The 11,637-nt window shown below is 36.3% G+C and overlaps 2 pseudogenes; one reads left to right on the forward strand and one right to left on the reverse strand.

The window, feature by feature from the left end:
* Positions 1 to 5,818: 5,818 nt before the first annotated feature.
* Positions 5,819 to 6,740, reverse strand: LOC138852249 (NADH-ubiquinone oxidoreductase chain 1-like; annotated as a pseudogene).
* Positions 6,741 to 9,367: 2,627 nt separating this feature from the next.
* On the forward strand, positions 9,368 to 10,175 carry LOC138852250 (cytochrome c oxidase subunit 2-like; annotated as a pseudogene).
* Positions 10,176 to 11,637: the final 1,462 nt, after the last annotated feature.

Below are 11,637 nucleotides of genomic sequence, written 5' to 3' on the forward strand. Positions count from 1 at the left end.
TGGGAGGCCGTGGGGTGTCGGTTCTGCGTGCTTTAAGTCTAGATATGGGTGGGTTAGACGAGGGCGTCATAAGAGCTTTAGATTATATCATGGCAGATTATATATATATATATATATATATATATATATATATATATATATATATATATATATATATATATATATATATCGTGGGTGATGAGGGGAAGAGGGGATAGTGAAGAGCGAAGGAAGGTTCTGGCGATAACGTTCTCTCGTACGATGTGTCGTAACAGAGAATTGTATGGGAGGAGGTGGGATCAGGTTTTCTCAGAGGGGTATAGAATGCTAACGTTAGGAATTCTCGTGAATCTGTGAATGATAATGAGTGAATGAAGGGGTTTTCATAAATTGAGAGGGAGTCAGGGGGTCACAGCGGGATCGCCTCCTTGGGGGGGGGGGTGTCGTGAGTGTTGTGAATGTGGGTATGGAATGGTTTCCTGGTTTTCATTGAGGCATTATCTGCATCAACCTTGTGGTTATCATGCCAAGTGTGGATGTAGGGCTGGAGAACTCGTTATGATCTATGTATCATATTTCAGGAATGTATGGTGTAATCTCGAAGGTTTTTTTTTATGTATTATTTGGATGTGTATCAGTCTTGTATGACACGATTCTTGAGTAATATTGTTCTTTGTGATATGAAGTGTGTTTTAGTTTGTATTTGTTTGTGCTGGGTTTTTGCATGTAGAGATATACTTATATACTTTTTTTGTGCTTACAGTACATCTGATTAATGTGATTTTGAGAAACATTTTTTTTTGTGTGTATATTCCTTTCTATTGTATTGAGCCTTTGTCATAGGTCAGGCTTTATGTAAAACTTTATATATGTATGTTTCGATTCATTTTAAAGTTTATAATTTAGGTCAGTACCCTGATACCGGTTTGTTTTCATTGCTATATTCTTGATGTAAGTTTTAGCTGTATGGTATACAGACATATCTAGCCAGTTTATAGACGCAGTCCATTTGTGTCTGAGATTTTGTATACTGGTTTATTGTACCAGTAATGAGCCTTCGGTTTTAAATCTCAGCTGTTTTCTTTTTATGTTTATTCGTATTTTAGTATATGTAAAGCTGTATTGCTAGGGATAAGTATGTAGATGTTCTAGTAAGGTTATGATGTTAGGTTTTGGTTTATTGATTAATGCGAAGGATGGGATTAACTGATGCAATTTCTTGTATATATTCTTTTTTTATTGTATTGAGCCTTGGTCATATATGTTATATGTAAATTTTATATACATGTCAGGTTTTGAATCACGAATGTGTATATATTTCAGTTCACGATCCTGTTACTGCGTTTATTTGTAGCTATGTTCTTGCCGTAAGTTATTGTTGTATGTTATACAGCAATATCTTGCGAGTATATAGATGCAATCTTTTTTGTGTCAGGTATTTTGTGTCGGGTCTATTTTGTAACAATGTAAAAAGAAAGCCTATTAACATTTAAATTTTAACATGACGTACCTCACACGTACTTGGCAAGCTCCTGAATGGTCGAAATCCACAGAATATAAGATGAAAAAATGGTCCATGGTCTTGGTATCTGGTTTGTTGGGAGTTGTACAGAGTAGTGACACACTTCTCCACACCCCTGAGATGCCGGTCTGGTCTCTCAATATTGTGTGACCAGAACGGTGTAGAATTATTTAATATTATAGCACATTCATGTAACAGGCTAAAAAGCTTCACACTATATACCCCAAGCACATATTACATTAAAATTGTCCTGGTACACAATCAAGCCATAAATAACAAAAAGGCACAATATTCTGACTGGAACAATACTCAACTTGTACATAGGAGAGACAACTTACCACAACATTTCGGTCCACCTAAAAAAAAATCAGATACATTGCAACTTATGTTTGAGAAAAGATAGATCCTATATTTCTAACAATTAGTATATTATTTTATTAAAGAAGTTTTGGTTTCCAAGAATGTGACCAAGAATGTGACCAAGAATGTGACCAAGAATATGTGACCAAGAATATGTGACCAAGAATATGTGACCAAGAATATGTGACCAAGAATATGTGACCAAGAATGTGACCAAGAATATGTGACCAAGAATATGTGACCAAGAATATGTGACCAAGAATATGTGACCAAGAGTATATGACCAAGAGTATGTGACCAAGAGTATATGACCAAGAATATGTGACCAAGAATATGTGACCAAGAATATGTGACCAAGAATATGTGACCAAGAGTATGTGACCAAGAATATGTGACCAAGAATATGTGACCAAGAGTATGTGACCAAGAATATGTGACCAAGAGTATGTGACCAAGAATATGTGACCAAGAATATGTGACCAAGAATATGTGACCAAGAATATGTGACCAAGAATATGTGACCAAGAATATGTGACCAAGAGTATGTGACCAAGAGTATATGACCAAGAGTATGTGACCAAGAGTATGTGACCAAGAGTATGTGACCAAGAGTATATGACCAAGAATATGTGACCAAGAGTATGTGACCAAGAATATGTGACCAAGAGTATGTGACCAAGAGTATGTGACCAAGAGTATGTGAGCAAGAGTATGTGACCAAGAGTATATGACCAAGAATATGTGACCAAGAGTATGTGACCAAGAGTATGCGACCAAGAGTATGCTGCCAAGAATATGTGACCAAGAGTATGTGACCAAGAGTATGTGACCAGGAATATGTGACCAAGAGTATGGGACCAAGAGTACGTGACCAAGAGTACGTGACCAAGAGTATGTGACCAAGAGTATGTGACCAAGAGTATGTGACCAAGAGTATGTGACCAAGAGTATGTGACCAAGAATATGTGACCAAGAGTATGTGACCAAGAGTATGTGACCAAGAATATGTGACCAAGAATATGTGACCAAGAGTATGTGACCAAGAGTATGTGACCAAGAATATGTGACCAAGAATATGTGACCAAGAATATGTGACCAAGAGTATGTGACCAAGAGTATGTGACCAAGAGTATGTGACCAAGAGTATGTGACCAAGAGTATGTGACCAAGAGTATGTGACCAAGAGTATATGACCAAGAATATGTGACCAAGAGTATGTGACCAAGAGTATGTGACCAAGAGTATGTGACCAAGAGTATGTGACCAAGAGTATGTGACCAAGAGTATGTGACCAAGAGTATGTGACCAAGAGTATGTGACCAAGAGTATGTGACCAAGAGTATGTGACCAAGAGTATGTGACCAAGAATATGTGACCAAGAGTATGTGACCAAGAGTATGTGACCAAGAGTATGTGACCAAGAGTATGTGACCAAGAGTATATGACCAAGAATATGTGACCAAGAATATGTGACCAAGAGTATGGGACCAAGAGTACGTGACCAAGAGTACGTGACCAAGAGTATGTGACCAAGAGTATGTGACCAAGAGTGTGTGACCAAGAGTATGCGGCCAAGAGTATGCGACCAAGAATATGTGACCAAGAGTATGTGACCAAGAGTATGTGACCAAGAATATGTGACCAAGAATATGTGACCAAGAGTATGGGACCAAGAATATGTGACCAAGAATATGTGACCAAGAGTATGGGACCAAGAGTACGTGACCAAGAGTACGTGACCAAGAGTATGTGACCAAGAGTATGTGACCAAGAATATGTGACCAAGAGTATGTGACCAAGAGTATGTGACCAAGAGTATGTGACCAAGAGTATGTGACCAAGAGTATGTGACCAAGAGTATGTGACCAAGAGTAAGTGACCAAGAGTATGTGACCAAGAGTATGTGACCAAGAGTATGTGACCAAGAATAACTGTGGCTCTCTGGACTATAAGGAGGAACAAGACAAAAATTTCTGGCCCTCACCTTTTTGTAAACAGTAGAAAAAATTATATATACAATGCAAACATGAATTTTAAGAAGCATATTGAACTAATACAATTGAAATAAATTATAGTAAGAGTAAAGAGAGAACAGATTTATGGTGTAGCTGACATACTGTCTATTGCTGTGTAGTTATATACTGCTCTGTTACCAGCGTTGTTAGTCATATACTGCTCTGTTACCTGTGTTGTTAGTCATAGACTCCTCTGTTACCTGTCTTGTTAGTTATATACTGCTCTGTTACCTGCGTTGTTAGTCATATACTGCTCTGTTACCTGTGTTGTTAGTCATATACTGCTGTTACCTGCGTTGTTAGTTGTACACTGCTGTTACCAGTGTTGTTAGTCATAAACTACTCTGTTACCTGTGTTGATATTCACATATTGCTCGGTTACCTGTGTTGTTAGTCATATATTGCTCTGTTACCTGTGTTGTTAGACATATGCTGCTCTGTTACCTGTGTTGTTAGTTACATACAGCTCTAATACATGTCTTCTTAGTCACATATTGCTCTGTTACCCGTGTTGTTAGTCATATACTGCTCTGTTACCTGTGTTGTTAGTCATATATTGCTCTGTTACCTGTGTTGTTAGACATATGCTGCTCTGTTACCTGTGTTGTTAGTCATATACTGCTCTGTTACCTGTGTTGATAGTCACATACTTATCTGTTACCCGTGTTGTTAGTCATATACTGCTCTGTTACCTGTGTTGCTAGTCACATACTACCATGTTACCTTGTTGTTAGTCATATACTGCTCTGTTACTTGTGTTGTTAGTCACATACAGCTCTGATACACGTGTTGTTAGTCACATACTACTCTGTTACCTGTGTTGTTAGTCATATACTGCTTTGTTACCTGTGTTGCCAGTCACATACAGCTCTGATACATGTGTTGTTAGTCACACACTGTTACCTGTGTTGACAGTCACACACTGCTCCGTTACCTGTGTTGTTAGTCACATTACTACTCTGTTACCTGTGTTGTTAGCCATATTACGGCTCTGTTACCTGTGTTATTAGTCATATACTACTGTTACCTGTGTTGTTAGTTATATACTGCTTTGTTACTAGTGTTGTTAGTCATATACTGCTCTGTTACCTGTGTTGTTAGTCACATACAGCTCTGATACCTGTGTTGTTAGTCACATACTGCTCCATTACCTGTGTTGTTAGTCACATGCTGCTCTGTTACCTGTGTTGTTAGTCGTACACTGCTCTGTTACCTGTGCTGTTGGCACATACTGCTCTGTTACCTGTGTTGATAGTCACATACTGCAGAGTTACCTGTGTTGATATTCACAAACTGTTCTGTTACCTGTGTTGATAATCATATACTGCTTTGTTACCTGTGTTGTTAGTCATATACTGGTTTGTTACCAGCGTTTTTAATCATATACTGCTGTTACCTGCGTTATTAGTTATATACTGCTTTGTTACCAGTGTTGTTGGTCATATACTGCTCTGTTACCTATGTTGTTAATCATATACTGCTCTCTCACCTGTGTTGTTAGTGAAATATTCCTCTGTTACCTGTGTTGTTAGTCAAATACAGCTCTGTTACCTGTGTTGTTAGTCATATATTGCTCTGTTACCTGTGTTGTTAGGCATATGCTGCTCTGTTACCTGTCACCTCCTTATCAAAATTTCAAGGCCTCACTTTTTATCCCTTAAACCAGCTTCTATTTTGAACTCTTATCTCCACAATCATTTTATTAACATGGATTGGGGCCCGATCTGTAGAAGATCCTTATATTTTTACAGGACAAGCTCTAACTGTCATTTACTTTTCTTATTATGTTACTGACCCCTTAATTACCCTTTTAACAGACTTCCTTCTAGAATGGCTATTTAGTTTATTTAAAACAAATGTTTTGAAAACATTTAAAGGAAGATTTTTCCAATACCCACCAACATATAAATTTAGTTTATACTAAAATTAATTTTACCCCAAAGAAAAAAATTAAAAAATTTAAAGATATAGGAAGAAACCTTTTTCAAGCCATATACATCAATTTATCATATCGCAATCGCGGTAAAGTTCCCCGTACCCAAATAAATGCAAATCTGACCATCACCAATTTTATATAAAATCCTAACCTTAAAACTCTCCCCCCTAAAAATAATAATGTTGATACTCCACTCATAAACAAAATTCTGACATATTCAGCTATAAAAATTAATACAAATCCCCCTCTCCTATACTCAGTATTAAATCCGGAAACCAACTCAGACTCTCCTTCTGCAAAATCAAAAGGAGTGCGATTTATCTCTGCCAAACAAGAACCTAACCAAACTATAGACAATGGAAATGTTAATCAAATAAGCCACATTCTTTCTTGATAATATCTTAATTCTATAAACCTAAATCTTCCAACTAAAAACACATAAGATAACAAAATTAAAGCCAACCTTACCTCATACGAAATAGTTTGTGCTACAGCACGAAGACTCCCCAATAAAGAATATTTACAATTTGAAGCTCATCCAGCCCTTAATAAAGGGTAGACCCCTAGTCTTAAACAGCACAAAAAGAATAATACGCCTACATCAAAATCCACTAATCCTAAATCATATGGAATAACCCTTCACAAAATTAAAGCAATAAATAAACCGAATACCGGCGATAAATAATAAGGTAAAAAATTAGATTCCACCGGTGAATTCTGCTCTTTTATAAACAATTTAACAGCATCTGAAAAGGGCTGAAGTAACCCTAGAACACCTAATTTATTAGGACCCTTACGAATTTGAATATAACCTAAAATCTTACGCTCCAGAAGAGTTACAAATGCCACTCCAACTAATACACAAACTATCAACATTAAATATCTCACAATTCTAATAATCACAGCACTATTTCCAATACTTTTACCTATAGAGTGTTTTCTATATAATTAAATTCTAAATTTAACGCATATTCTCTGCCAAAGTAAATTTAATTCCAGGTACACCTTCCAGTACACCTACTATGTTACGACTTATTCCACCTTAAATGGAAGTGACGGACGATATGTACATACTTTAGTTCTCATATCACACTAACTTACTAAATTGTGTATTACAATTAAATCCCCCTTCACAGAAACTATTCTATTACTGATTCGTAATAAATAAATTTTATTGTAACCCATTTCTTCTCACCCATAAACTGCACCTTGATCTAATATACTTTTACTTCTCAAATTTCAATAACTACCTCAACAAAGGTTATCTGATAATGACGGTATACAAACTGTTAAACAAGAGTAAGTAAGATTCTTCGTGTTGTATCATTTACAGAACAGGTTCCTCTAACAAGACTAAAATACCGCCAAATTCTTTGAATTTAAAGACCATATCTATTAATATTCAAGTTTTATTTTTATCTTCTAAGTATAGTAGGGTATCTAATCCTGGTTTATATCTTAATTTCCAGGTTTGTTCCTCTTTGTAATTCAACTTCCATTTATTTCCAATAAACCAATTTCACCTTTTATTACTATAAATTTCAATTTACCTTTAAACGTAAGAATAACCTAAACTAAAACACTTTTACTAAGCTTTTAAGTCTAACCGCGATTGCTGGCACAAAATTTTATCAAACTTTTTATAATTTACTAAATCAAACCCTAATCCAATATTTAATCTTCCGTACTGCGAATAACAAAACTATGGCTGTATTATAAATTATCTTTATTTTATTTACCCTCTACTCACCAAGATATGCATATACCTTAATTATAAAATAAAAGTTTAAGCAAGAATCAAACTTTAAGCTTCCCTCAACCTATTAAAGTAAACATCTTTTTCCAATCTAGGATTCAATCTTCTAAGAACGCTACCTAAATAACATAAACTTACAAATAACCTCCTATAATCCTAACCTCCTTAATAAGTATAATGCCTGATAAAAGGACAGTTTTGATAGAACTGCTAATGTAGCTCTGCTACTTATACTATGGAACCTTCTCTCTCTTAAGCTTTAGTAATTACACATCTTCAAATTTGCAATTTGACGTCTTTTTTCCACTATAAAGCCTAACGCAACGATGATTTTTTTCAACAAATCATAAAGATATTGGTACCCTATACTTTGTGTTTGGAGCCTGATCCGGTATAGTAGGCACTTCCCTGAGACTGATTATTCGAGCCGAACTTGGTCAACCAGGGAGATTAATTGGAGATGATCAAATTTATAATGTAATTGTCACAGCCCACGCCTTCGTGACGATTTTCTTCATAGTTATACCAATCATGATTGGGGGTTTTGGAAATTGATTAGTTCCCCTTATACTTGGAGCCCCTGATATAGCCTTCCCTCGAATAAATAATATAAGATTCTGACTTTTACCATTTTCTCTCACTCTTCTCCTTACAAGGGGAATAGTAGAAAGGGGTGTTGGAACAGGATGAACAGTTTACCCTCCTCTAGCAGCATCAATCGCCCATGCAGGAGCATCAGTTGACCTTGGAATCTTCTCCCTTCATTTGGCTGGAGTGTCCTCAATTCTAGGGGCTGTAAATTTTATAACTACAGCAATCAACATACGGACAAGAGGAATAACCATAGACCGAATACCTTTATTTGTATGATCCGTTTTCATCACCGCAGTACTTCTACTTCTATCCCTCCCCGTTCTAGCAGGAGCAATTACTATACTTCTTACAGATCGAAATTTAAACACCACTTTCTTTGATCCTGCTGGCGGAGGGGACCCTATTCTCTACCAGCACTTATTCTGATTTTTTGGGCACCCCGAAGTCTACATCCTAATTCTCCCGGCTTTCGGTATAGTTTCACACATCGTCACACAAGAATCAGGCAAAAAAGAAGCATTCGGGACACTAGGAATAATTTATGCCATAACAGCAATTGGAATTCTAGGATTCCTTGTGTGAGCCCACCATATGTTCACCGTAGGTATAGATGTTGATACCCGAGCATATTTTACATCAGCAACCATAATTATTGCCATCCCTACAGGAATTAAGATCTTCAGATGATTAAGAACTCTTCAAGGCTCTCAATTCTCATACACGCCTTCCCTGCTATGAACCTTAGGCTTTATTTTCTTATTTACAGTAGGTGGCTTAACAGGAGTAATTTTAGCAAACTCCTCAATCGACATCATTCTTCATGACACCTACTACGTTGTAGCTCACTTCCACTACGTTCTATCTATAGGAGCCGTATTTGGAATTTTTGGAGGTATTGTTCACTGATTCCCCCTGTTTACTGGATTTTCTCTGAATTCTTCATGATTAAAACCTCACTTCTTTACTATATTTTTAGGAGTAAACTTAACCTTCTTTCCCCAACACTTCCTAGGATTAAATGGTATGCCACGACGATATTCAGACTACCCAGATGCTTACGCAGCATGAAATATTGTCTCATCAATCGGATCTCTTATTTCATTAGTAGCTGTTTTCTGGTTCATAATTATTGTTTGAGAAGCTTTAATATCAAAACGTAATATTACTTCACCGTCCTTCCTGTCCTCATCCATTGAATGACAGCACCCTTACCCTCCTGCTGATCACAGGTACGCAGAAATTCCTCTAATTTCTAATTATCTAAAATGACAGATAGATGTATAGGATTTAAGCTCCTACCAGGAAGAAATTACCTTCTTTTAGAGATGCCAACATGAGGATGTTTAGGACTCCAAGACAGCGCTTCTCCGCTTATGGAACAATTAGCGTACTTCCACGATCACACAATATTTATTCTCATTCTCATCACTACATTAGTAGGTTATATTTTAATTAATTCAGCACTAAACTCACTTATTAACCGATTTTTACTTGAAAACCAAGAAATTGAAATTATCTGAACTATTTTACCTGCTATCATCTTAATTTTCATCGCTATGCCTTCCCTGCGGCTACTCTATTTATTGGACGAAACTAATAACTCGAGAGTCACAATTAAAACCATCGGGCATCAATGATACTGATCCTACGAATATTCGGACTTTCTAAATGTCGAATTTGATTCCTACATGGCACCCTATAGTATCGACTCAAATTTACGACTTTTAGATGTTGATAACCGAATCCCTATTCCCTTAAATACTCAAATTCGTCTTATTATTTCAGCAGCAGACGTAATCCATTCCTGAACTATTCCTTCCTTAGGAGTAAAAGCCGACGCCATCCCAGGACGACTTAATCAAATTAGGTTTCTAGTAAATCGACCAGGCCTATTCTACGGTCAGTGTTCCGAAATTTGTGGGGCTAACCACAGGTTTATACCGATTTTAATTGAAAGGATTTCGGTAGACTCTTTCTTGAATTGAATTTCTAGAAATTCATAATTAATTTTCTCTCCAGATAACTTATAAAAGTTTAGGTCTTTTAAACCTAAAAAAGTAGTTCTCCTACTTCTAGAGACTAAAATTAGTTAAAAAATAACATTAGTTTGTCAGATTAAAGTTATCATATTTATGATATTTTTGAATGCCTCAAATAGGGCCTTTACTTTGATTTAATCTCTTTCTAATATTCACTCTTGGGTATATTTTATTCTTTGTCGTTAATTTCTTCTACAAACTTCCAATTAAAACAGAAACTTTCACCCATAAATCAACAATTCTAGAAAAATCCTGAAAATGATAGCAAGATTATTTTCCATTTTTGAACCGTCCTCAAGTATTCTTTCACTTAATCTAAACTGAATATCAACATTCTTAGGATTCCTATTCGTTCCAATTCTTTTCTGAACTTCGCCATCCCGATGACTTTATTTGTGATTTAAAATTGTTTCCGCCCTTCACAATGAATTTAAGACAATTTTAGGGCCCTCTAATCCAGGTTTATCATTTTTATTTGTTTCATTATTTAGCTTCATTCTTTTTAATAACTCTCTAGGCCTCCTTCCTTATATTTTTACCAGATCCAGACATCTAGCAATAACTCTAACCTTGGCCCTACCTTTATGATTAACCTTTGTTTTGTTTGGATGATTAAACCACACTCAGCACATGTTTGCCCACTTAGTACCCCAAGGGACCCCAAATGTGCTTATACCTTTTATAGTTCTCATCGAAACAATTAGGAATATTATTCGACCAGGCACATTGGCAATCCGTCTTGCAGCAAATATAATTGCAGGTCATCTCCTCCTTACCTTACTTGGAAGGATGGGATCCTCTCTATTCTCTATTCTATACTGCTTTGTTACCTGTGTTGTTAGTCATATACTGGTTTGTTACCAGCGTTTTTAATCATATACTGCTGTTACCTGCGTTATTAGTTATATACTGCTTTGTTACCAGTGTTGTTGGTCATATACTGCTCTGTTACCTATGTTGTTAATCATATACTGCTCTCTCACCTGTGTTGTTAGTGATATATTCCTCTGTTACCTGTGTTGTTAGTCAAATACAGCTCTGTTACCTGTGTTGTTAGTCATATATTGCTCTGTTACCTGTGTTGTTAGGCATATGCTGCTCTGTTACCTGTGTTGTTAGTCACAAACAGCTCTGATACATGTCTTTTTAGTCACATACTGCTCTGTTACCCATGTTGTTAGCCATATACTGATCTGTTACCTGTGTTGTTAGTCATATATTGCTCTGTTACCTGTGTTGTTAGACATATGCTGCTCTGTTACCTGTCTTGTTAGTCATATACTGCTTTGTCACCTGTGCTGATAGTCACACACTGCTCTGTTACCTGTGTTGTTAGTCATATACTGATCTGTTACCCGTGTTGTTAGTCATATACTGCTGTTACCTGTGTTGTTATTTACATACTGCTTTATTACCAGTGTTGTTAGTCATATACT

Source organism: Cherax quadricarinatus, unplaced genomic scaffold (assembly GCF_038502225.1).
Source record: "Cherax quadricarinatus isolate ZL_2023a unplaced genomic scaffold, ASM3850222v1 Contig5812, whole genome shotgun sequence".
NCBI classification, from domain to species: domain Eukaryota; kingdom Metazoa; phylum Arthropoda; class Malacostraca; order Decapoda; family Parastacidae; genus Cherax; species Cherax quadricarinatus.